Source organism: Rhinolophus ferrumequinum, chromosome 9 (assembly GCF_004115265.2).
Source record: "Rhinolophus ferrumequinum isolate MPI-CBG mRhiFer1 chromosome 9, mRhiFer1_v1.p, whole genome shotgun sequence".
In the NCBI taxonomy this organism is placed as follows: Eukaryota; Metazoa; Chordata; class Mammalia; order Chiroptera; family Rhinolophidae; genus Rhinolophus; species Rhinolophus ferrumequinum.
This window is the reverse complement of record NC_046292.1, coordinates 41,324,151-41,351,330: the sequence shown is the minus strand read 5'-3', so window position 1 is coordinate 41,351,330 and position 27,180 is coordinate 41,324,151. Positions and strand designations below refer to the sequence as shown.

Genomic DNA, 27,180 nt, shown 5'->3' with positions numbered 1-27,180 from the left:
CATTTGCATCTGTATGTGTAGCGTAATAATTAAAATATAAGTAGAAAAGCAAAGCTGAGCTGAGAAGGTTGCGGGGGCAGGGCGGGCCCGTGTTCCTTGTACCTGGGATTGGCCAAGAAGGTCTCTCTGAAAATTGACGTTTCAATATTTGATGACTGGATGAATATTTAATCATTCATTGTGTGTTGAAAAGATGAATGTTGTAAAATACTAATTGTTTCTGCATCAAAATATCTGTGAGGTAACATTCGTCAAGTAAAACGCTCAGAAGGCTTTTCCGCCCCCACTTACGGAATCAAGTGGAAGGTAACTATTACCTGGCCTATTGTGGGTTCCCCCTCGCCCTTCTCCCTTTTTCCTCCCTCCTTTCTCCTCTGAAATTGGTAAAAACTGCCACTGTGGAGCTGATCTCTATGAAGCCATGATGTAGATATTGTTCAGCCTAGTTAATAAGCCCTTTTTATGAGTGAAAGAGCACAGCCTCGGCAACCAAATCGTGTTAGGTTCCAGCCTCACTCAGCTCTGCCATTTTCCAGCTCTGTGACCCTGCGCCAAGTCCTCACCTTTTGCAGTCTCGCAGTTTTCACTTTTTAAATGATGATAAAATCTACATTAGCTGTGTTTCTAAAGTGCCTACAGGTTCCTAACCTACAACAGTAGCTTAACAAGTGTTCATTCCTTTCCCCCTTTTGTGTCTCTTGGGCATTAAAATCGCCTTTCTTATCGAGGGATTAGATAGAGTACAATGCAAGTGTGAAAAAGAAGCAATCCTGTTTTTTTTTTTTTTTTTTTTTTTTCCGTGCTCAGGCTCCAGCAATAATAGCAGGGCCATGATACATGAGAATAATCTCAGCTCAGCTCATAAACGACGGTGCATTTTAATCAGATTTTAGGTATCATGAAGGCTCCAAGTAATTACAGTTATTTTTGCCTTAAAATTGAACTGCTGTTATTAAAATTCTTTTATTAAATCTTTTTTCTTTTCCTTTGGCAGTTATGAAAGATTGTAGAATTTCCGAGTCAGATACCTGGGCACTAGACACTGCTTAGATAGAGCTCGTGTTTCTCAGATACAGGAATAGCTCTGAATGGGTGACATGGCACGCCGGGGCCTTGCTGGAGAGAAGGCAGTGGCTTTTCTGTCACCTCTGCTGGCTCTCCCGTAGTCCTCTTCTCCTTCTCCACCCTGACATAGTACTCTAGTTCCCCTTTACAGAGTAGCCTCATAACCATTTTCTCTGAGACAGTTAGTATAATTTTTCTTATTTTTCTTTTTCCCATGAGAAAATAGAGGTTGAAATATGTTGTCATTTGTTCATCCACACCCATTTACCAGTGAGGTGCTATTGACGAGGCGCCATGCCAGGAGATCAGATGGGCTGTGTGGGGTTTCCCAGACCAGTAGGAAAGGCAGATCCCGGCTGGGAATATAGGTTCCCAGGTCCGGCTAAGGGATGCTTCCAATGCACTCTACCGCTGTGTCGGGCAAAACCTATGACCCACTCGGACTCCACACCGTATTGTTACTAATATGATGATGATGATAATGACCATCCTGAAGAAGACTGAGCTCTAGGACAATACAGATGTGCTAGGAACGTTGAGGTAAACGCGACTGTGTCTCTGCCTTCAGGGCGTGTACTTCCTATCGGGATAGTAATGACGGGCGTTATGTCAACAGCAAATACTGACTGGCTCCTTACGTGGGAAGCGTCATGCTCGCTAAGGGAGTTTCACGCACACTGTCCAATCCTAGCAAAGCTTTATGAAGACTGTAGTGCTATCCCCATTTTACAGATGACAAAACAAAGGTTTGCTGTCATACATAACTCACGCCAGGCCACCAAGTTTGTAGGTGGCTCAGCTGTGAATCAAACCCAATTCTGTGCCCCAACGTCCTTGATCTCAGTGAAGCACTAGCGTTCTTCGGATGAAACGCCATCTTAATAGGAGACTGGGACAGATACATCAGTGCACCATCCCATTATGAACCACTTACACTTCTCTATATTTCTTTTTGCTGGAACCTTCTGTGACTTTTAGTTCATCAGGGAGACCAGGGAGCCTTCTGGTTTGAGAGGCTGCTGGGGTACGCCTAAACGAACAGCACCTGAGCTAATTGTATACAATTTAGCATTCCCAAAGCGCTGACAGTCCTCATTCAAACCAAGTGTGAAAGTTTTTAAATTAGCTTTCACAGTTTGATTCACAAGCAGCAAATGCAAAACGGCACAGGATTAATTTTTCCAACCCCCACCACGATGGCATAGCTGAAGGCTATCTTAGCTCATTTCTTTTAACGGAGAAGAGGCTAGGCAGAGACAGTATTCTTAGAGAATGATGTCCTAGAAGAGATCTCAGTGCCTTGGTTACAGAGGAATCGGATATGCAAATTACACAATGGTAGTAGGGAACGGTGTGTGGTGAGCAAGCAGGGTCTCTGGAATTGGATCTGTGGCATCTTGCAGTATTTTGTTCTTGTATACTGGTTGTGTGAATTGGGGCAAGTTACTTACCTTTCTTTAGCCTCAATTTGCCTCATTGTAAAATGGAGACAATATTTCCAAATATCTGAAAGGCTTCTGGTGAGGGAAAATGACAGGCTCGGTGTCATGGCTCGACATACTTGTAGCGGCTGACCAATCGGAGGGACCTCAGTCAATTCGAGCTGTTGGTATTAGTGTCATCCTTGAACTTTGTTTCCCTGCTAACAATATTCACTGTCATAGGTAGGGTTTTTTGCTTTGTTGTGTTTTGTTTTTCCTTAGGAAACAGTTATTGAGCATGTGCCAAGTGCTGTGCCCAGCACCGGAGATAAGGACAGACGTTTATAACGCATCCTACATGTCGTGTGGGTGCAGAGAAGGACTTGGGTTCCACCTTGGAGGGAGTGGGAATAGAAAACTTGGGGAGAAGCAGAGTCTCAAAAATATGTAGGGATCATCTAGCTAAGAGGGTTGAGAGGGAGATCCAGGCAGAGGAAAGAGCCCATGACAAAGACAAAGAAGTGAGACAAGCAAGGTGTATTCTGGGAACTTCTGGGTGGTTCCAAATGGTGAGAGCAAACTAGATGAGCAAGTGACTTCATCCTGCCTCAGTTTCCTCACCTATTAAATGGGCATAATGACAGTACCTGCCTCATAGGGCTGTTGCCAGGAAAAAAATGAAGCAAGTCAAGGAATATACTTAGAATAATGCCTGGCACAAAGTACCAGAGAGTGTTCTCAACAGTAAGTAGTGTTGAACACTGTTCAGCTGATGTCATCACCTAAGAGCTTCTCAGGGCTTTGCTAACGTCAGTGTGCTTCCTGTGTCACACAGCATTCCCTAAACCTGTTTGACCATGGGATGGGTGCAGAACATTGCTTTTTAGTGAATTCTTGGTAGTCATCTTTTCTCAGGACGTTTGTATGCTAAGGTTTGAGAAATGCTCTGGTTTGAAACAGCAGAGGAGATCTGGTTTTTTGTTCTGAAAGAAATTAACCTAGTTGAGACTCTACAGCTAAAAAGAAAAAAGAAAATCAGAAGAGGTTTGTCTCTCTCTCTCTCTCTCTGTTTAGGGACCTTTTGTTTCCTATTTATACACCAATATTTGGAATTTGAATAAAAACTTACATACAGAAGGGTTAGAACCTGAAGAATTAGAAGGAATTTCCCTTTGCTTATTTAAATTCATTTTCAATATTCATGTCAAGCTACTAGATTTATTCTACAAGTGTCTAGGAGCATGAGATGGACAATTGAAAAATCCCAGGGCACAGCGGCAAGTCCCACGGCCTGTTTGCTTAATGCTAAAACCAAGGCTCAGTACCAGATCGTCTCCCAGCCATGTGACAGAGAATGAACGGGCAGACTGCACTGAGCTGACTGCAGGGAGGAACCAGCGTGGAAGGGAGCGGTAGGGGATTTGCATGTAGGGAGCCCCGATCAGAGATGCAGCACAGGAGTTAAGAGCACACACTCTGAATCTCTCCTCTGCCACTTACCAGCTGTAAACTTGGGCAAGTTACTTATTTTCATGCCCCGAATTCCTCATCTGTGACATGGGGGTGAAGAGCAGTAGTCATTAGTGGAGCTGCTGAGTTTTACTACGTGAATCTCTGTGGGGACAGAGTCCCAGAGAGCAGTTTCCAGGCTCTCGGCCTCACGTGGAAAGGTGCCGACTCGGTTATTAGATGGCCATCAGCTGTAATCAGATGGCCGTCCGTTGTGGCTGGGTGGCCATCAGCTGTTACTGGTTAGCCATTAGCCACTAAGATAACTGCCGTGGCTGCGGTAGGGGGTTGGTTGGTTGGTTGGTTGGTTGGTTGGGAGGGAGAGAAGAGAAGCGGACGGCAGATTGCAGCTAGTGAGTGGGGTTTGGTTGGTTGGCAGAGAAGCAGACAGCGGATAGTGCATCGTATGGAGCCTGCTTCCTGTGTCTCCAACCCAGCCGCCAGCGAGACTATATTGGTATGACCCCCCATCCATGGCTCCGTCGGTGTTCCTTTCTGGCCTCGCCACATCCTGCATTCTTAGGTGGGGAGCAGGACCAGAGACAGCACATGACAATCTCTTAGAACAACACCTGGGTGGAGGAAGAGCTGTGTACCTGCTGGCTGCTCGGCGAAACCCAGCTCGGACCTTTTCTGGGTGAGTTAATCACCTTCTCTGAACCTCTGTTTCCTGGGATCACCAGGCCTATCATCCAGAATTGTTAAAAGAGGTACAGTGAGTGGATGCTCAGGACATAGCTTGGCCTGGAGGGCCCTTCTTCTAGGGCAGAGTCCTGGTGTGTGTGTCAGATGGACCTGTGTACTACCGTGTGTCCCCGAAAATAAGACCAAGCCAGACCATCAGCTCTAATGTGTCTTTTGGAGCAAAAATTAATATAAGACCCGTTTTTATTTTACTATAAGACCGGGTCAATATAATATAATATAATACCGGGTATAACATAATATAATACCAGGTCTTACGTTAATTTTTGCTCCAAAAGACGCATTAGAGCTGGTGGTCCAGCTAGGTCTTATTTTTGGGGAAACACAGTAGCTATGAAACCTTTCCTGTCTACTCAAACTCTGTGCTTCCGCTTCCTCAGTGCACACACCTCGGGTGCTTGTGAGGAATAAATGGTCCGGTGCATGCTCTTAGCACAAGGCCAGGAAGGAGACTGATGCTCAGTACATGTGACCTGTTGTCACATACTGAGCCCGGCTGGTCAGAGATAGCGTGCATACTGCAGCCTCCAAAGGAACTGAAGCAAATGTAGATCGTGTCTCCATGTAGCTTAGCAAATGGTTATAGTGGCTGCGTTTCTACGGCGGCCGCAGGAATCATTACAGATGGCTGCCCAATCAATTGAAGTACAGTGTATCTGATAGACCTTATGGGCCATGACACACAGAGACGGAGGTTTTTCCCGAGCCCCAGTAGCAGGATGGATTCTCACTGTTTGCTCCTCATTAGATCCAGGGTGCTTATTTTCCAACACAGAACACATGCAAATTGACAACAGGCACATGCTTTTAAATGTAATCAAGAAGAATGAGCTTGTGTGCAAGCATTAATTTGCCTTCGTTCAGTGTCAGGATTTCTAGAGTTTTGTGATATCTGTTTTTGTTTTTTGTTTTGTTTTGGTTTTGGTGGGGGGCAGGATTCCTCTTGCTGGAGAGGAGCTTAAGACAGATGAGTGGTGTCTTACCTGTTTTTTCCATTTTCAATTGAATCACACAAGGGGTAAGGGTGCAGCCATGCCTATTATGCAAATCCCCTTCTACTTGGATTCACTTGAAGGGCACAGGAGTTTGCTTCTGCCATCTGTGGCATCTTCCATTCATGCCCGAGTGACCAGCATCGGAAATTTCCATCACAGGACAAATCCATTATGAATCCAAAGTGTCCCAGATGCTGCTCGCGGCTCCGTCTCCGCCATCCCCACAGGCTCGGGAGCTCTGCATCCCTGGCTTTCACTTGGAAATTACGTGCTGTTCCAGGATAACACACCTGTTACTTAAACATGAACACCTTTTGTTGACACTTAACTGTTTGGCACTAAATGTCATTTTGTCATTACTAGCTTGTGAGGGCTGTGACAAGGGATCATATCTTAATTTTCTAATTCAACACATTTCTAATTATAGTCCTTGAAAACTCTTACAGTATCTGACATGGTAGTTGGCAAATACTGGTTGGATTTTGATTAAAAAGTGATTTTTTAAAAGTGAGACTATTAGTACCTTAAACAAACCAGCTCAATTAATGTGTCAGCCTGAAATTGTTGGTCTGTAGTCACGTCTTTTCATTCTCACTTTACGTTGAGTGGATCCTTAGAAATAGCAATTTAGTAATAAGAATATAACAGGGCTTTGTTAAAGGCTTTAGAAACAGTTTATTCAAGAAAGAAGTCATGTTGTTCCTAAGTCAGTAAGAAAGAGTTGGGCAGAAACATGATAGTAATTGGTGTGTCCTAAGTAGGAACAGTGTGTCAGGCTTTCTCATGGGCCTTTGCTCATCTGGTCTTCACTCAGCAGTAAATTATCCCATATCCCTACTCTATAGAGGGAGGAACTGAGGCTTTAAAAAGGGATGTAGCTTGGCCAAGATAAGACAGCCTCTCCACACTTAGAGTTTGTAAATTACTTGCAAATACATATCTCACTTGTTTCTTCCGGTAAACTTATGAAGTGAGGATTCTTAGTAACTTTATAGTTGAGATAACAGAGCTGAAATGACTTGTCCAAGATCGTTGAACCTGTATGGGGTGGGGCCATGACTCGTACACAGGACTGTGGACCTCAGAGACTGAGTTTGAATAGTATTGCATTAGATTCCATACTGAATAATTATATAAAGAGCTACAGGCTTAGATGGAATCCAGCTTACTATATGATGCTCAGCAGAAATAGTTATCATATGTGTGTTTAACTAGGTCCCTTTGCCTCTATAAGGTTATATTAGATGTTAAGTTATTTCTAATTTTTGAAAAGAAATTTTCAAAAACCTGAGCCTTGTATTCAGAGTTTGGGCTTAGGCTACTGGATAGATATTTAGAATGGCCAGAGCAAGGAAGGGATTGAAATGGTCAAGAAGGACACATACGTGTCGTTTTTTATATACCCACAGCCACCATCTGTTAGGTTGGTACAAAAGTACTTGACTTTTTTGCAATCATTTTTAACCTTTGAAACTGCAATTACTTTTGCACCAACCTAATGAAATGAACAAGGAGGGGTCTGTGTGTCCCTGATTATATGACAGGATTTAGGTTGTTCAAGTCAAAGTCTGTTTTCCAGAATTGGGACACAAGGAATGCAAGTAGGCAAGGGGGATGCAGTGGGAAAGAGAAGAGAGGAGAAAAAAGCACGAACAGGGAGACCTCGGAGTCCCGGAAGTACCTGGGAGAACGCGGGTGTCTCTGGCCTGTCGGGGATGCTCCTGGAAGCCCGAGCAGTGTGAGGGTGGACTTCCTTCTTTCTTCTCTCTCTCACGCATGCACATATTTATTTGTGGGCATCCTGTCCACGGCAGGCACTGTCCCAGGTGCTGAAGACTCCTAGTAAACCAATCTATGCCATGGTGGGGTTTACACTGTAGTTGGAAGATTTGTGCAAGCAAGGCAATGAATGTGCAAGTTACATGGTGTATGAGAAAGTGTTGTGGAGAAACACCTAGCAGGGGAGACAGATTGGAGCCCAGGGGTGGGGTTTGTAATTTTCAATAGGAACATCAGGGCAGGCCTCCCTAAGAAAGTAACATTTGATCAAAGACTTGAGGGAGGTTGTGGACGCCTGCTATTGTGACATCTGAGACAGAGGGAGCAGCAGATGCAACGGCAGGGGCAGGCTGTGTGGATCTGAAGACTGACAAGGCAGCCAGTATGCCTGGCACAGGGCAAAGGGTGGGAGAATGGTGGCCAAGGAGGTCAGAAAGAAAGTGGGTCAGGCAAGAAGTTCATAGAGAGCTTGATAATATTATACAAGAATCTGGTGCTGTTTTGCACATAAATTGTAGAAGAATCCAAGCAGAAGCTGAGAATGCAGTTAAGAGGCTATTGCAATAATCCCCAAAAAAGATGATGGTGGTTTGCAGCAAAGCGTTAGCTGTGCAGTTGGTGAGACGTTGGATCTAGTGAGTCCTTCAAGTGCTTGTTTAGTTTGTGCTTATGCGCCACACACCAAGATGTCAGGCAGTGAGAGAATCAGCGTCCGCCAGGAGTGAGTAAATGACAGACACTCCGTTTGAGAATGCTCCTTAGGGAAACTGATCCTGGGTGATGGAGATAGGCCTTCAGGGTTCTAATCCTGCCCTGCCACGTACTTACTGGGAGAGTGACCTTGAACAGCAGTCATTTATCCTTTAAGTTTAAATGCCCCCCACCCCCCGCCCCTTATTCTCAGGGGAAATGGTCCAAGATCTCCGGTGGATTCCTGAAACCATATACAAAGCCCTATATATGCTATGTTTTTTTTCCTATACATACATACGTATGATAAAGTTTACCTTATCTATTAGGCACAGTAAGAGATTAACAATAACTAACAATAAAATAGAAGAGTTGATCTGATAACCGAGACAGCTACTAAGTGACTAACGAGCAGGTAGCATATACAGTGTGAATATGCTGGACAGGGTGACGGTTCACGTCCCGTGGTGGGACGGAGTGGGAAGACGCGGGATTTCATCACGCTACTCAAAACAGTGTGCAATTTAAAACTTATGAATTGTTTATTTCTGGAATTTTCCACTTAATATTTTCACACTGCGGTTGACTGCAGATAACCACACTTGTAGAAAGTGAAACCTCAGATAACAGGGGACTACTGTTCTTACTCCATCTGTATAAATAACAAATACAAATTGCTTCAGCAAATTCTCTTAATAAATAGGGTAGACACAGAGAGATAACACCGAGAGACATGTAAGTGGCTGAGTAATGTTGTTATTAAGAGCCCAGGGTCAGAAGCCAGATCTCCTCCAACCCTTATAACTGTGTAATCATGGGCAAATTACTTAATCCCTCCATGCCTGGTTTGTGAAATGGAAAAGGGGACAGCTACCCAGTAGGGCTGGTGTTGGGATTAACTGGGTTACTATGTAAGTATGGCAGAACAATGCCTGACACACAGGAATCAAAACGAGTCCCTAGCAGTGGTGTGGGTTCCAAGGAAGTTGTTTCAAATAGCCTCAAGTCATAAGCACGTCTGCGCTGCCTTGTACCCATCTCCAGGGTACTTTGTATTTCCATATTTTCTAAATCCACGTGTTACCTAAATGGCCACATGATTTTCTTGAAACCCAATCCTTAGGCTTGGTCCTCTGTTTACTCTTCCCATGCAATCAGAGTATCTCTTTCATTCCTTCTTAGCCTAGTCATGTTTGCCAACAGCCCTAAAAATCCATCCCAGCCTTCAAAAAGAAAATGACAATAGCTGTAACCAAGAATTAGAGGTTGTATACACTTGTCTTACTTGAAGTTAATGTGGAAAATGTGGAGACAAACTAACAAGGGGAAATTTGGGAAATTGGGCGGTGGTGTTTAACCACAAGGACATGTGCATCTCTGAATGGAAATGCACAACTGTGTAAATGCTTTGCCGGCTGCCTGCCATCCCGAGGTTTTCTCACATCGTAATGCAGTGATGAGGTATTTCTTTGCTTTTTCAGTTTTCCCACTCACAGATGCCAACAATGATTATTTGTAATTTCAGAAATAAAGATGCTTAAAAGCAACATCTGTGATTCCATATTTTTCTGTGGGATTCAAAATGCATGTCTTATTCCTATCTGTAACTGGGGAACATTTGCCGTCAAACCTAATTCCCGCTTGCTTGATTTAGCTCTGGGCCAGCCTGACTAAAAGGTTTTAAAATGGTGCCCATGTTCTCGGTATCTACACTATGTGGATTCCTGACCTTTTAATCCCCATTTCCTTTAATACAAATAAAAGGAGAGTTTATCAGTTGATTCAGATGATTGGGAGTGTGCCATGTAAATTTCAAGGAATTATGCACTAAATTACAGTACCCATTTGGGGGTTTAAATATTATTCTCCACTACACAGAACTGGCGTGGATTTTATTTTAACTGAAATGGCACACAGTGGCAGGCAATTATTTTTGTTATTGTATTTCCTATCCTGGCTTCCAGAACCTAAGGACAATGGAAGGGGATGTTCATTTATAATTTGACCTCCTGAATTGTTCTTGAAATGCAATTTAATCCTCATATCAAGCAAAGTCTAATGCTGTTTTTGCCAGTAAAATAGTCATTTGCATTTTTTATTGACAATACAAATTGTGTTTAATCAGGCAGTCGGCATGTTAGCATTTCCAAATGATTGAAGACCCAGTTTTGTTAAACTACATCCCATTTTGGGTCAAATGCATTTTGTTCTTTTTAATTGTCAGAGCCCATAAAGTTCCTTTTTAACATTATGCTTAAAAAAAAAAAAATTGTCCAGGTCCCCCATAAGCTATATTCACTTGTCTCCAGAAGAAAGCCAGGAACCTCCTAAGTTTACACATTTACAGATTTCAGCCCCGCTTTAGAGGAATAGTTAGAGCATATTTCTTCTGACATATTTGATTATTGGTAAGACTGTGGTGAAATCATTGTGGTTCTGGAACACAAATCAAAAGGCTACGGTCTGATTATCATTACCAGAAAGAAACGAAGAGTCAGTTTCCCCCATTTCCAGCTATGTGAGCCTCTTTCTTCATTAATAAACAGGAAGGATGATGTCCCTTCATGTTCTTCAGGATTTTCATGAGGTTTTATCCTTTGAGAGGTACCATAACTAAACTAGGTGAGAAGTCCAGCTCCATTTTTACTAGCCAGAAGACCTCAGGCAGGTTCATTATTCCCTGCCTCCGTTTCCTCATCTGTATAGTGGGGATAATAATAGTCTTTACTTACAGGTTGTTGTGCATCAGAGTTAATATATAGAAAGCTGAAAACGACGCCTGGCCTGGGGAAGTGCTGTTTATGTTTGCTATTATATTATCACCATCATTCTTCTTGTTAATAGCATTTCCTCACAAGGCTCTGTGTGGATTAAATCAATTCCCATTTGTAAAGTACTTACAACAAACCCTAGCACGTAGTCCATCCTATAGGTGTTTGTTGTTATTTTTGTTATTCGTTATCTACCTTTTATTAAGTGTTCACTGCATCGAAAATATGATGTTAGGAATCCTTGTAGCAACTTCTGAGGGAGCGGGAGTTAGTAACTTTGTTTTACAGATGAGGAAAAGGCGGCGTGGTTAAGCCCTGCACCCAGGGGTGCCCACAGAGTGAGGAGCAATCAGAACTTGAGAGCGGGGCGGTCTGACTCTACGCAGGCGCCCTTCTACGTCTGTGCTTCTTCAAGCCTCAGAGTCCTGAGCTTGCAGTCCACTCCAGACACATGTCCTCTGAGCAGCAGGCCAGGTTCTTCCCTCACACACAGGGCTGTCCAGTTTATCCTGGCCTCCATACCCACCAGAGTAACCTTGGCCAGACCACACTGCCCCACTCATGCCCAGCAGGACAGCTTCCCCTTGTCCTAATTTGCCTTACTTCAAGGAAACAGGAGTCCAAGGCTTGGGGACCTATTCTGTTTCCTTCCCTGCAAATACCTGCTCCCACTCTAGCGCTCCCTTCCCCACCTCAACCAACTCTATCTCTGTCTTGTTATTCCCAACACAGTATGTGTTCCCAATATAAGGGGTTAGGACAGCAACAATGACAGTGATGGATTTAATTTGTTTGGGAGTAGACATTCAGGGATCATTGAAAATACCATGTTTGTTTAGGTCGGTCCACACAGACATAGGTTATAATAATAACATGTATTTATTGAGAGTTTAATATGTGCCAGAACTGTTCTAAGTGATTAATATGTATACATTTATCGAATTCTCGTAGCAACACTAGGCAATAAGACTAACGCCACCTGCAATCTACAGGTAAGTCAACGGGCCACAGTCTGCAGGGAGCTGGGGCCACAGTCTGAGGGGCCAAACTGGCTGATCGCTAAACGCTTAAGTCTACATGCTCTTCTCTGTGTTCATGAGTGGGTTAAACACAGTTCACCTAACACTTTGCCACTGTGGGTGATGCAAGTGAGTGAAGGAATGAAAAGGGAAAGGAACAAAAGTTTGTTGGGCGTGTATGTGCCAGGCATGGGGCTACATCCTTTCCCCATGTTATTGCATGTCACAATGACAACAGTGCTGTATGGTAAGCATGCCCGATACAGATGAGGACACTGAGACCCTGAGCCATTAGGTGACTTGCTTTTCCGTGCACTGTTAGCTGGGAAAGCTGGAATTGGAACCCACATCTGTCCAGATGTGAAGCTCAGACTTTTGCTAAGGTTTAAGTTCTTCCCTCTCTCCTTCCTTCTAGCTTTAGGACTATGGTGGTTAACAAAACAGACAAGGTATCCGTCTGCCTTCAGGAGGCTTACATTCTAGTCAGGGAGTCAGTCACTAAACAAATCAACAGATAAACACACAGATGGTTACAGGTGTGAGGCAGGTCGATAGGGTGAGGTGAGAGAGATCCCCTGATCTTGGAGTTAGGCACTTTACAAGGGTTCTCAGGTGGACATATCTGAGGTCCAGAAGATGGGAAGGAGACAGCCATTCAATGAGCAAGGCAAAGAGAGTCCCAGGTAGATGGAACAGCATGGACAACAGCCCTGAAGCAAGAGACTATGTGATAGCTGAAGATCAGAAAAAAGGGCACGCACTGTGCCTGGTGGGAGGCAGGCAGAACTCAGATCAAGCAGGGCTCCTGGAACAGGATAAGAAGTCTGGAATTTACTCCAACTTCCATAAAACTTAGAATAGAATTAGAAATGTGACCTTGAACAATCCCTATATAGCTCTGGGTCTGCACTTGTTTTATCTTAGCTGTGTATCAATCTCTGCTCTTTGTACGTCTCAGGGATTGTCTGAACATCAGGTGACACAAGGACATCTAGAGGCAGTCTTCAAAGGCCACAGAGAAAGATGGCTGATTTACTTGTGTCAAAGAGAGGAGTCTTTGGAAGACTGATAATTAAAAAATAAAAGAAAAAAAAAAGGAAACAGCGTTGGAGTTCCTGAGCGCTAAGTCTCTCATTGACTATCAGTAGTATTAGTCATAGTACATAGTAGTAATAATAGTGATAATAGTAATATTCAAAAAGCTCTTACGATGTGCCACAAACCAAGTTATGCTCTTTAAATGCATACCATTTAATCCTTACAATAGTGTATAATACACGGATACTATTATGACCTCCATTTGGCAGTTGGGGGATTAAGGCACAGTGAGGTTAAGTCTCTGTATTCATGTGTTTGGTTGTGGATAGCAGACAACTCAACAAGTGGCTTGAACAAATACAATGCTTATTTTTGTTACATAAAAAGGAGCCTCGAGTGGGAGTAAGCTAGTGCTGGTAAATCCACTAAGAAAGTCATCCAGAACCCAAGCTTCCCTGTCTTTCTGATCCATCATCCTTACTGTGCAGTTTTGGTTCCTCACAAGAGTGAAGTAGCTGCTGTAGCTCCAGTATTCTTGTCTCAATGTCAAGTCTGGAGGAAGGGGGAGAGCCAAGGAGAAGAGCCTTGGTGGGAAGGATAAAAGCCATCAGCTGGTGAGGCTTTGACTTTTGGGTGAAGGGAAATGTTCATCTATATCTCCTTTGCCTCCAACTGGGGATGCATGACCAACTCTAGCAACAAGGGAAGCTGGATTCTGGAATTTCATTTTAGTCGAGTAGGTGATGGTTACAAAGAAGGGTGTTAGAAATGTGTTAGTTACTTCTGAAACTAATATAATATTGAATATCAAATCTAATTGAAAATTTAAAAAAAGTTTTTTTAAAAAGGAAGTGTGTTAGTGAGGCAGGCCCCACTCATAGCTAGTAAATGGTGAAACACGTTGCAGCCGAGTCGTTTTGACTCCAGAAGCCATATCATTGACCACAGCATCCTGGAGTCTCCCTACTGGGGATACTTGGGAATCTCGGACCGGTTATTTCATTTATCTATGCCAACAATGTTTATTTGTGAAATAGGAATGATAAAGAGATTTTAAAGAATGAGGTTGTTGGAGGATAAAATAAAATAGTCTTCATAACACGATTGCCGAAGTATCTGGAATAAGTACACAGCAAATATACTTTAGCTGTCCTTACTGTTATATTGTTACTATTGTTAGTAGACAGTTTCTGTGCTAGCATGTGTGGATACAGAGAGCCAAACAAAAACCACATGGCCTTTGCTTTGTAGGGACGCACCTGTTCAGACTTGTTCATAAATAATAATTTACAATGGTAAGCGTAATGATGGAGTGAGGGGCAGTAGTAGCCTAGGTGAGGGAGGCACTGAGGTTGCTTGGGAGTGAACCGGAAGAGGTGGGCAAAGCTGAGGGAGTCAGGGATGAAAGGATGGGTGTTTACAGAGATGATGCTCTTTAGATGGCTAAATAGATGAGGCTGGGTTCGCAAGGAAGAGGAGAGGGAAGGATAGTCCTGACAGAGGGAAGAGCATATGCTTAGCAGGCGCTAAGCCACAGAAGGATCACACCTCTTGGGGGAACTGCCAGTATTTCCAACAGGCTATAAAACATAGTGTGGGGGTCAAGGAAGCCAGGCAGACATGAGCGAGATTCCTGAGTGTCTCCTTTGTGCCAAGTCCTGCCCCAGGCCCTAGGGACACAATGAGTAGTGAGGTGTAACCCTGGCTCTCAAGCAGCACATCCCATGGACACTCCATTTTCTCATGTGCTAAATGGGGGTGGGAGAGTGAAAGAAGCCTACACTTTGTTAATCACCTGCTCTATGCCAGATTCACAGCTCGGTATTTTGTCAACTTTGTCTCCTGGAGCTTCATTATTATTCTGTCCCTTTTACAGATGAGGAAGCAGACTTGGTAAGTTTAAACAAGTTGTCCAGAATTACCCAGCTAGTAAGTGGTCTAGTAAGGGTTCAGATTCAGGTCTCCCTGACTCCAGAACCTGTGGGCTCTCCTGCCTGCACTGCTTCCAGAAACCTGGGTAGTCGCACAGGCACCATCCCTGGTGATGACATGCAGCAGTATCCCAGAGCACTTCAGAGCCAAATGCAATATCAACACCAAGTGCTGGGACTTTTTATTTCATTTTAAGAAATAGGAGAGCTTCTTCTTTACGACTCCAGTAAATTTCCACAAGCTTGTCAGTTCTTTCTCAGCCGGGCTGATTAGCGAGAGTGGAGCTGTCCAGGTTGCTTAAGTGAAGGCGGATGACTTGATTGTGGTTCAGGGCCTTAGCTGTCACCACGCTGCCTTCCTAAATATGATCCTTATTGCCCTCCTAACCCCTCTGTAAGCACCACCGCAATGACAGCATAAAACATTAACAACATCCCTGGGTGACTGCTATTGCCTTTTGAATTAACACCAGAAATACTCATTTGAGAAATGTGGTTTAACTCCAGCCATATTTCTTGACGGGTTAATGAATATCATATGTTATACTTTAACCTAATATAACACTATCGATTATTTACTTATTTTTATTGATTGACCTCTTCCAGATTGTTTAATAGCAGATTTTTCACTATTCAGAAGATTTAATGCTGAACATTCAGGCATCTTCTGTCACTGGTATGAGTGTCCTCTTAATATAGAGGTGTGTGTGTGTCGGTGGATATATATATATCCACATATATATATATGTACACATGTATATATACACACATGTATACATATGTGTACATGTGTGTATATATATGTGTACATATGTGTGTGTGTGTATTTTTAAAGGAGACAAATTGCAGACCATCTTGGAATTAATAAACATGATGCATAAATAACTTTGCTAAATACAAACATGAAAAAGAATCAAACTGCTGATGACACTGGAGAAAGGTTTCATAGAGGTAGATAATCAAGCCTGCACAATAAGAATTACTGTTTAAATATGCAAAAAAAAAAAGCAGAAAGGCAATCCTGGAAAGGGAGAGTGGGTTGCAGAACTAGTGAAAATGCAAAGTATGTGTATAATGGCCATAAAAGCACATCTGTCACTGACTTTGTAAGGAAGAACTAGAAAGCAGGATGGAATCGTTGTCCGTTTAGCTTGTATTATGTGACACAGTACAGGTGTTCTCAAGGGCCCCTCGTGGGCTGTGCAGGAAGGAAGGAGGACGAGGCTGGAAGGGAGGCTGCCTGGGCTCCACTTCTCTCATGACACGAATCAATTTTGTGACCTTGGGACTCGCTGGTCTGCTAAACCACATCTCTTAACCAGAATCTAGTTCTGCTTATGCCTGGCGTAACCTAGTTCTGCTTTGTGGCACGTTGTTCTAGAGTATGTGGGTTGTGGTATGAATATAGCATATGAATTGCATAATTATAGGAAGGTGGGATACCGGGATGACAGAAATTGACTCACACAGGAAGACCAGGTTGGAATTTGTTTCTTGAAGTGCTGTCAACATAATTTTTCTTAAAGCCCTCATTTCATGTCAGCCTGTTAGTACTCTCCACATATTAATTTTACTACTAATAATTTTATTTCTAATAGCTAGAATTAACCTAGTGATTTATAATTTACAAAGTAATCTTTAGATATATTATTTCATCTTTCATACCCCACGCGGGCAGACATTATTTCAAGGACGTGTCCAAGTTTTTTCCCCCAGAAATTCTAAGTCAATGAGGGAAACAAGAACCCTCTCTTGGCCTCCAGGCGTGGAAACTGAGGGGATGGAGAGGGAACTGGTAGTCAGAAGACCTATATCATGGAATCCTGGCACTTTCCGTTACTAGTTTTGTGACCTTAGTCAAATCATCTAAATCTCATGAAAGTCTTACTGTCCCTAGTCTTACAACATTTGAAATGAACCGGATGAAGAACATGACATAGGTGTATAGTTCAATAAAGCGTATGAAAGTACTCATTGCTGGGAAATATAGGGCAAATGTGTAGTGTTCTTCTAGCCTCAGGATGTCAAGCACCTGACATCTAGGAGACCACAGTGGATATCTGTAATCTATTGTGGCCTTCTTTTCCACGAGTCAATGCGCAGCCTCAGAATTCTTTTCAGTACAGCACTCCAGGTTGCCACTTATTAGTTGATCAAAACTGGCACGCGAGATGAAAATTCACATGCCATGCTAGCCCTGGCCCAGGTGTTGGACCCAAGTATTGGCCCCAACTTCCCTCCTTCTCCTCAGGGATAGTCCTTTCTCTTTGCGTCTGAGTCAAGTGATCTGGCGCAGAAAACTCACAAACCCATCCACCTCTCAGAAGCTAGGTAGATGTGCTCTACGTTACTAGTTAGGTGGCAGCTGGGAGAAATGTCACCTGCAGGATGCAACAGCCGTCATGGTTAGCAAAAATCTGGTGACGCCAAGACATGTGTATTTTTAGATCCAAGAGACTCAGTAACTTGTGCTCTGCAGTGATTAGATTCTTTCCCCAAATTGTGACCTGTGGGGTCCTTAGAGACCCCAATTAAATATACATCACTGAAGGTTGTTTTTAAAGATCCTAAATGTACCCAAAACCTGAATTTCAGATCAATCCCCATCTTCATGTTTTTGGGGTTGTGTTTTGTTTTGTTTTGTTTTTTAACTTTTTAATCTCTTTGGCTTTGAGAAACAATGACTTTGCAAATTAAGTGATTCAGCCACTCACATCTCAAGGAACCACTGTGGCACTACCCAACCCATAGGACTAGAATCCTTTTCTTCCCATTTTGGTTCAGTTCCCTGGAAAGCTTAACACAATTTGTCTTAGCGTTTAGATTTCCCCTCTCCTGCCAGGGTACAGGAGGTGTGTTCTGACCCGTGCTATCATTTTGGTGCTCTCTTAACCTTTTTTCCCGTGGCAACTTCCATGGCAGAGCTAACCATTTTGGGGTGCCTGATTGCCAGGTTTGGCAGCAGGTCTGATGAGGCCCCATCTGCAGCCGTGAAGGACTGGAAGATGGTTTCCATGCATGTCATGTAGAGATGCATTCATACGCTTAGGAAAATTCCTAACAGAGTCCTCTGTGCAAGTCTCCTGGTGCTGCAGAATGGTGGCGTGTGGGCTACAGCTCATACTTTGGATTATCTCAGCAGGTCTCCACGTGTAATCCTGGGCGCTTAGCCCCACCCAGTGCTCTTGTAAAGAAGGCTGTGTGGGCAGTACTGCCTGTGATGGACTGAGTGTTTGTGTCGAAGCCCTATGTAACGACATGTGGAGGTGGGGAGGCAGTTAGGTGAGATGAGGTCATGAAGGTGGGCCCCCATGGTGGGTTAGTACCCTTGTATGAAGAGGCACCAGAGAGCTTGCTTTCTGTCCCCCATTTCGTGAGGGCACAGCAAGAGAGCCCATCTACTAGCTAGGAGGAGAGCTGTAATCGGAAACTGTCTTTTTCCATACCTTGCTCTTAGACTTCCAAGACTGCGGGACTGTGAGAAATGCAGGTATTGTTTAAGGCCCCCAGTCTCTAGTATTTTGTAATGGCAGCCAGAGCTGAGGAAGATGCTGCTCTGTCTTCTTGGAGAATGTGCAGCGCAACAAACATACACCTGTTTCCAATGTCAAGGGAAGACTCCCTACTACATGGAAGAAAGCAAAGATCATCACATCACCAGCTGCCAGAAATTGAGGTCCAAACAACTTTGCCTGCTGCATCTTAGCATCAGAGATGCCAGTGAAAACAACGCAGTCAAGCACTGGCTGGAACAAGCTTTACGGACCTGGAGAATAGAGAAAGATCAGCTCTAATAGCTTGCCTTGGTCCCACAAAGCTGGTAGCCAAAGCAAGGCAATCAGCCTACGCACACCCACTCTGACCCCCTGTGAAATCTGAAATACTGAAAGCTAGGGGTGTACGTGAAGGCCAGTGATACACACCCTTAGAACAAAGCACACATCTAATCTGAAACGGAAACATATGAGGAGGAACAATTAAGTTCGCAAACTCATCCTAGAAGAAATGCTCCATACCTCATTGCTCCCCTTGGGAAGTTATGCACTGATGCCAGTGCCTCGTCCACCCTTCAAAGCAATTTTGAAACTCTTTTTCTGGAATGGCCATCAGAGCTGTCATCATACTCCAATACAGTTATTTGTTTACTGTCTAAAAACTCCCTCACAGACAGTACCATGTGAGCTGGTGCATTGTTGTGACGCAAGAGCCATGAATTGTTGGCTAGAAGTTCAGGTCGTCTAACTTTTTCACGCAGCCTTTTCAGCACTTCCAAATGATAAACTTGGTTAACTGTTTATCTAGTTGGTACAAACTCATAATGAATAATCCGTCTGATATCAGAAAAGGTTAGCAACATAGTTGCAACAAGTTCACGAACTTATTTGTCATACATCATAGTCCCACAGAGAGTAGTAAGTCCAGTGCAGACTGTGTGGGCTCTTTATCTCTTGGTAAGGAAGTGTTCCAGGCCCAAGACCCATTCTTATGTAGCTAAGTGGGCTTTATAAGACTACGTGGAAGAGACTGCCTTTCCCAATAGAAAGTCTCAGTCACAGTACGCACGCTGACTCAAAGGCTCTGAGAAGTCCTGCAGTGGAGAGGGAGATGGACGCAGTGCTTCCCATGGGCACCTGTCCACAGAACCCATTTTCAAAGCTCTTCTACGTCCTAGTTTTCTGTAGAAGTTACTTTGGGAAAAATTGGGTTAGGTCGTAGTTTGCCCGCTTTGCTTCCTGCTACCTTTAGAATTCATGTCTGGATCGGGCAGAACACAACCATTTCTTTTTTGTTTGGTCTTAGCATACATGTCCCGAACTTCATATCCACGTATGATTTGGTCAGTTCGGGGGCTGAAAAGAACAAGGTGGACTGAATGCAACCTGACATTTTGAATATAAAGGGAGATTACGGAAAGGACTAGCGTGGTCAGCTTCCGGTGTAGTGTTAATTTTTCCCCAAACGTTTCACTACTTGAGGGCAGGGAGTGTGCCCTGTTCATTATCTCCATGCCTAGCAAACAAGCAGAGCCCAAAGAAATCTCTAGTAAATACTTGTTGCATAAATGAAATTATTTGTGGGTGATAATCGAGTCATAAAACTTTAATGCTGTAAAGCAGCCCAGCAATTATTTAGTCCCAATTTATTTTAGAAACAAGGACAAAAGAGAGAGAAAACGTGTCCGGTTGAAGATTGGTCGTGGGCTGGTAACATGGCTCTGATGTTGCAGATTTGAAAAAGAATGATGAAGTCCCATGAGTTCTCAGTGTCTTGAAATCATGAATTTCATGATTTCCGGAGGTGTGTTCTAGAGAAGGAGTGCGTTCTCTGAGTTGAGGTGTTGTAAGGATGGAGAGGTGGGGGTGGGCAAAGATATTTCAAACTTCGAGTTTTCCCTTTATCCCAGTTTATCTTTAATTATTTACTTCAAAAACTGTTTTACTTATAATAATTGGCTTGTGTCTTAGTTCAGGCTATTGTAATAAAGTACCATAGACGGGGTGGCTTGTAAACCACAGAAGTTTATTTCTCACTGTTCTGGAGGCTGGAAGTCCGAGACCCGGGTGCCAGGAGGCTCAGGTCCTGGGGAAGGCCTGCTTCAGGGTTGCAGCCTGCTGACTTCTCTGCATTCTTTGATGGCAGAAAGGGTGGGGAGTTCTCTGGTGCCCTTTTATAACGTCCCTAATCCTAGTTATGAGGGCTCTGCTCTCAAGACCTAGTCATCTTCCAAAGACCACCCCTCCTAATGCCATCCCGTCGAGAGTTAGGGTTTCAACATATGAATTTTGGGGGGCACACACATTCAGTCTACAGCACCTTGGCTCCAGGAGGAAAAGTGACAAATAAGTCATGCTCTGTGTGCTTCAGAATCTCAGTCTAGTAGATAGCAAGCCTGGTTTTATTAATAGCACCTACTCAGTACCAGGCGCCATATTAGGCACTTTATATATAATGGCTTATTTAGCCCTCACACCAATCCTAGATTGAGGTGCAGTTTATCCCCTTTTTACATTACAGGTGGAAAAACCAAGGTTCAGAAAGGTTAAGGGATTTGCACAAAGCGGCAGGGCTGGGTTTTTGACCCTCGCCCTGTTTCTCGCTCTGCTCCATTGTGTAATGCGCACTCACCCGAGCAGACTGACCCCTTTTACCTGCAGCAACAAAACCTGGTCTAAGAGCCGGGAGAAGGAAGCAGGTGCTATGTCCTGGGAATTCAGAGGTATAAGGAGGAGTACCACTGGAGTGGGAGCCGTTCCTTCTCCTTCCTCTTGTCTGCCTGCCTTGTGCCCAATGCTGAAATGAGCTTGGCATTGCAGTACAGGGAAATCTAGTGGCTTCCACTGGAAGGTAAAAGTGAAAGGGGAGGAAGGAAACCAAGGGGTCGGGCTCCAGGATCTATATGATAAGCAGGACCCATGGGGCCGACATTTGTTGAACACCTACTCTGTGTAGGGCACCGAAGATATAAAGAGGCGAAAACCTTAGCACCAGCTCTTGAGTAGTTCTCAAGAATCAATGGGAACCCAAAGAGAGCTACACACAGAGTGACTGGAACACCGAGGAAAGGAGGTGCCTCTGAGCCGTGCAGGCATGGCGGGACGAGGGGATGGGGAGTGGACGAGGGGAGAGGACTGTGAAACGTTTTTTGCAGGATGCAGAGCGGAGAGCACAGCCTTAAAGAATAACTGAAAGAAGGTTAGTGGGAGCAAAGAGAAGAGATGACTAAACCCGGTGGGGCATGAGCAGAGGCTGAGAGGCTGAGAAGGAAGGTGGATGTCAGGGTGGGGCCGGCTTGTGATGCAGGAAGAGCCAGCAGGGAGAAAAGACTGGTGCAGACCAACCTGCAGAAGAACCTTTGGAGCCCTGCCACCCGGAGGCATTCACACCGAGCCGCTCTCATTTCTCCGTGGTCTCCTCTCCAGTACCCACTGCTAACTGAATGTTTTTTGTAGACTACCAAGGCCCACCGTAACGCCATCTACTTTTAATTCCATACAATGGGGGGGGGGGAATCTCTTGGATTTATTGACTGCTTCTTTGCCTGACTTCACCTAATTGGAAAATAAACAGATAAAATGATACCTTCACTACTACTGAATAATTCATAGTCTCTTTGTCTTTTGTCATAAAAAGAAAGCCTAGCAGATCTGTCTTTAAAGGAGGATATCGGGTAGATGAGAGAAAAATGTGAGCGATTAACTCCAAATTGAGTTCTGTGCGAATCGGCGTTGTCCTCTGTAATGAAATCTAGATTGGTTCACTTGAGGGTTCACCTGCTGTGGTGGGGCCCAAATTCAGAACATACGCATGCTGTTGACCTGTTCATTTGAAATGTTTTCATCTGCATGAAAATGCTGGTATTAATTGTTTTACCTTAACCAGGACTGACTGTAATGTCTGATTGAATTAGGCAGACTTTTCTCTCTCTTAGCCCTTTGTGGTTTCATTTGCCCCAAACACAGGTAACTTTTTCTACCTTCATGCCAGCCACCTCAACAGCCTGGGCTGTGTGGCTCTCACATTAGACAGAAGCCCCAGCAACGTCCCGCAGATACACATAGGCGCCGTTCTCACGCTGCCTACACCACCGGGCACCTCTCTCACCGGGTCCTCTTTTCTGATTACCCTGGGTAGCATTTCCGCACTCCACTCACACTGGTTTGCATCATTTTCAAAATTTCGGCAAATACCTTTAACTCCTTACACCAATCTGTGCTTCACAAAATGTGTTGGAACTGAAAAGTCTATTTAAAAAAAGTAATTTGAAATTATTTTATGAGCACACTCTGAGACCTGTTAGCGGGCTGGGCATCCTGCTGAGTACCGAGGGCGTATAGTGTAGTTTAACCTGGTTCTGCTCTTGAGGAGGTCATGGTCCAGTTCTGGTTTAAAGGTATGAAAAGTTCAGTCATGGTTCAAATCGACTTTGAAGGGAAAATCGCAGGCCAGATATATGGCTAAAGAGTGATGGAATCCGAGAGGACTACGAAATACTTAAGTTTCCTGAATAGGCCCTGTGTTCCCGCCGCTCCCCCCTCACACCCCCCCCACCCCCCCCCCGCCTTTTGTCCCCATTTCTGAGGCTACGCCCAGCTCTTTGCTGTGTCTGTAATCACTTTCCTCTGTGTAACTCAAAGCAATCCTAGCTTGTTCTGGGACGCCTTCCTCGGCCATCACTACCCCCTTGTCTGATTTAGGTGTCCTCTTCTGGGCTTTCACAGCGCCTCTCATAAATCGTCATTTTATTTCTCTTACCATTTATTTGTCTCTTTCAATCAGCTGGAATGAAGGGTCCAGCTTACCATATACTATAAGGAGGCAAGACTGGAGAGGGAATTTAGGGAGAATTAGATGATATATCCCAGGCCAGTGCTACTCAATGTGTGGTCCATGGACCAGCAGCATTCGCATCTCCCAGCAGGAAATTAAAGATGCAAAATCTCATGTTCCACCACAGCCCTACAGACTCAGCATCTGAATTTTAACCGATCCCAGGTGGTTCACATGCACATGGAAGCTTGAGGACTGGACTGGACTAGGCTACTGCTTCTCAAACCAGGCAGGGCATTGGAATTAGCTAGCTAGAGGTCTTCGTCAAGTACCGATGCTTGGGTCCCACCTACAGAGGTTCTGATTTAACTGGTCGGGGTGTTGCCACTTAAAAGCATTCAAGGTGATGCTAATCTGCTGCCACATGGGTGAGCCACCTCTGGGCTAGTGATTCTCAACTGCTATCCCCTATCAGTCGTTACGCTTACCAGACAGTATTGTCATGTTCGTTTATGTGCCTGTCTCTCCGGCCTCTTAAGGGTGGGGACTCCCTTATACATCCTGAGACTCTGCTATAATATCTCTCACTAAATAATCATTTCGTAAAGCAAATGGAAATGAACCTGAGTGGAGGCCTTTAGTACTGAACTTGAGGACATTGGAGCAAACTTACTGAGACATACTACCAGGAGCCGGGATGAAGAATCCAAGCATGATTATTAAAGTAGATGGCAGGAAAATGTTTCAAAACGTTACATTCTCAGTCGGCCAACATTAGAGTCTATAGGATACGTCAAGCTGTCGGTGTCCATATTTCATGGGTATAGGATGAGGTAGGGAAAACTTAACATGCACTCTTTTAATAGAGGGAGGGCAGACTTGCAGGTTTTGTTCACTTCAAGCCCTGGATGATGCAACCGTGATCTCTGTCCACTAAGAAAATCACAGTACAATTTTTGAATGCATTAGTGGAAGTGCACTGTTCACTCGTGCACAGTATTGGACCATGCTTTGTACTGGTACCTCTGGGTACCATGCTTTGAGGACGTACTGAGCATTGTGGGTAATGTCATGGGAACGGGTGTAGGGGAATGAATGGCTGGAGAAGAGAAAATGTGGCGAGGACGTGATCGCTTTTTTCAGAAGGACTAAATGTTGTGTGAGAAAAGAGCAGAATTGTGCTGTGCTGCTCCACAGGACATAGCTAGGGCCAAAGGAATTCATGGAGGCAGATTTTGGCTCCACGTAGGAAAGACTTTGTGCCAGTGAGAGCTGTCCAATAATAGAACCGGCTGCCTGGTGAGATGGTGTGAGTGAACAACCTCTCTCTATCTTTGGAAATGTTCTAGCAGAGCCTGGATGGCCATCTGTTGTGGGTATTGTGGAAAGATTTATGCATTTGGTGGATGAAAAACATTTTGTTGACAATAATAGTAGTAAACGTGAGTGCTATCTACTGAGTGCATATGTAATGCCAGGTACTCCTGGGCAAGTTTCTATCCATTATTATCTTTAATCCTTCTATAGCTCTAAGAAAAATGAGAGTTATTACTCCCATTTTAGAGAAGAAGTGGATCCAGAGCTAGGATTTGAACCCTGGGCTTTCTGACTTCAAAACCCATAATCTTTTAACTAGACTACCTGCCTTTTATGGTCCCTTCCATCTCTAAGATCCTATGATGTAAAGTGTACTCAGATACTGGACATGAAGTGAGTTTTAGGCTTCTGTGTGGTAAAGATCCTATGGAGAGCTGGCCATGAAGGCTTGGGAGTGGAGAGAGTGGTCAGGATGGCGGATGTAGACTTGAGCATGTTCTACCAAGAAATGAGGTTGATGCTCTTGGGTTGATAAGATCCCCAAGGCAGTGACTGCGGAGAGAAGAAGTCAGTGTGGGCTGACTCCTCCATGTGTGCTGTGGGATTCCCACAGCCATGAGAATAGCTAAGTCCTGCTTTCCAAGAGGAAGAAGTGGACTGTTACTGCACATTGGAAGGTTGATATTTAACATCAGTAAAATATGAATGCTTCTATCAATTTTCAGATTCTAGATCGAGACTATACAAGTCAAGTGCTAAAATTGGAGTCAATATAATATAGTGGCTCAAGGTAAAACTTCTGCCGGGGTTGATATCTGGACAATGTCACTCCCTAGCTATGTGTCCTTCCACAAATTACCTTTGTGTGCCTTAGTTTCAGTATCTGTAAAATGGGTATGCCAACCCTACCTACCCCATAAGTTTATCTTTAAGCCAAAGTGAAATAATGCAAAACAAAATGCTTAAACAATAGCTGACACGTGGTAAGCACTTGGCGTTTATATTCAGATTAGTTATTAAATCTAAGTGAACCCTAAAGTACCACAAATTGAATAGTTTACTTAGGACACTCACTTGTTACTTTATTCAGATGGAGCCACATTATAAGAATTCAACTTACATTTAAAAAAAAATGAAAACATACAACTGATACCTTTCGTTAATCAAACATTTTAGCTTAATATGTCAATCTATTTTGATGCAGTTTCTAAACTCTTTTAATCCACTTCCTCACTATAATACATCGTCTACTTTATAGAACTGAGGCAGCATTAAGTGGAGATTGAAAGGACTGTGAAGTCATACTGCTTGGGTTTAAATTTTAAGTTCATTGTTTACTAGCTCTGGGGTAATTTACTTCATCACTCTAAGCCACAATTTCTTTTGTATAAACTGGAGCTAATAGTAATGCCTACCTCATAGGTTTAGAGATCAAATGAGATTACACATATAGAGGGTTTAGAATGGTGTTTAAGGATCTGCAGTATAGTAAGGGTTCAACATGTAGAGATGATAGACATGTCCTATAAGACAAAAGAACTTAAAATGCCTTGGGATCTTTAGTGTATGTATCAGTGTCCGTTGTACAGTCCCATTGTGTGTATATAACCATTGTGTGTATATAATGCATAGATTTCTCAATGAGCAGGAGATTGATGGGTGGGGGGATGCCCCTGGGTGGGCTTGCAGAGAGTCAGTGATGCTCCTGAAATTGTAGGCAAGACTATGCTTACATGGAGAAAAATCTATGTTTTCATTAATTGAGCTGTGACCTTACAAAGTTTAAGAAGTATTAGCATAGAATCTCGAAGTGGAACATAAAACTGTTAGGAAGAAAGAACTGAACACCTAGCTAACAGTGACTTCAGGAATGAGGTCATTTTATCTCATATAACAAAGGGGCAGAGGGGGTGGTCCCAAGATCAGTGCGGTAGTTCAAAGACGTTATTTAGGGCTCAAGTTGACTGAGTGTTTCATGGTCCCAGGATAGCTGCCATAGAAACAAGTAACGCATCTTCATGTAACTTCGCTGAAAACAGAAGCCAAGACAGCTAGGATGATATGATAGAGCTTTCCTTATTTGTCTCCTGTCTTTTATTAGAGGTTAAAAAAAAAAATCAAAAAACAACAGTTCCCCAGAAGGAACTCCCACAAAGCAAGACACCTCGCATCTCCCACTTATTCTTTATTTGCCTGAACTGAATCATAGTGCCACTTCCAGCCAGAAGGGAAGCCAAGAAAGCAAGTATCTGGCTTTTTCAGCAGCTCTAGGGGAAATGGGCAAGGAGAAGAGCAGTGTAGGTGAAAAAGCTTCCTAACATCAATGCACTAATGAAAATGTGAGAGATTATGGGCCACCCACCGAGAGGTCACACAAAGTATTTGAATTTGGGGGGGAGGGGTTAGGGGGACAGTTGTTTGGTAAGAAGCAGACAGCATCCAGAGAAAGGAGCGGAAGAATCAGGGCGGGCCCTAAACACCTTCCAGATGCCTTACCCTAAGCAGGTGTCGTCCATCACGCGTAATATAGAGGAAGTGCCTGGATTCCAAATATGTGAGTAGAAAAACTGTCACAGAGGAGTCAGCCAATTGCTTTTGTTCGCAGCTGCTGATTCTGACCCACAGCTCCCCTCCCCCAATCCTCAGCTGCTGATACTAGCTCTTGGAAGCCG

The 27,180-nt window shown here is 43.8% G+C and overlaps 1 protein-coding gene across 3 annotated transcripts in view; it reads left to right on the top strand.

The window, feature by feature from the left end:
• The window catches only part of DAB1 (DAB adaptor protein 1), a 390,549-nt gene that overhangs the window by 70,532 nt on the left and 292,837 nt on the right, over window positions 1-27,180 (top strand). The window contains exon 1 of one of the 3 annotated variants that reach the window (XM_033115305.1): window positions 4,517-4,632. The exons of the other annotated variants lie outside the window; for them this stretch is intronic. The gene's annotated coding sequence lies outside the window, so the exon portion shown is untranslated. Of the gene's footprint in view, window positions 1-4,516; window positions 4,633-27,180 lie in introns of those variants that run through there. 3 annotated transcript variants of the gene reach the window in all.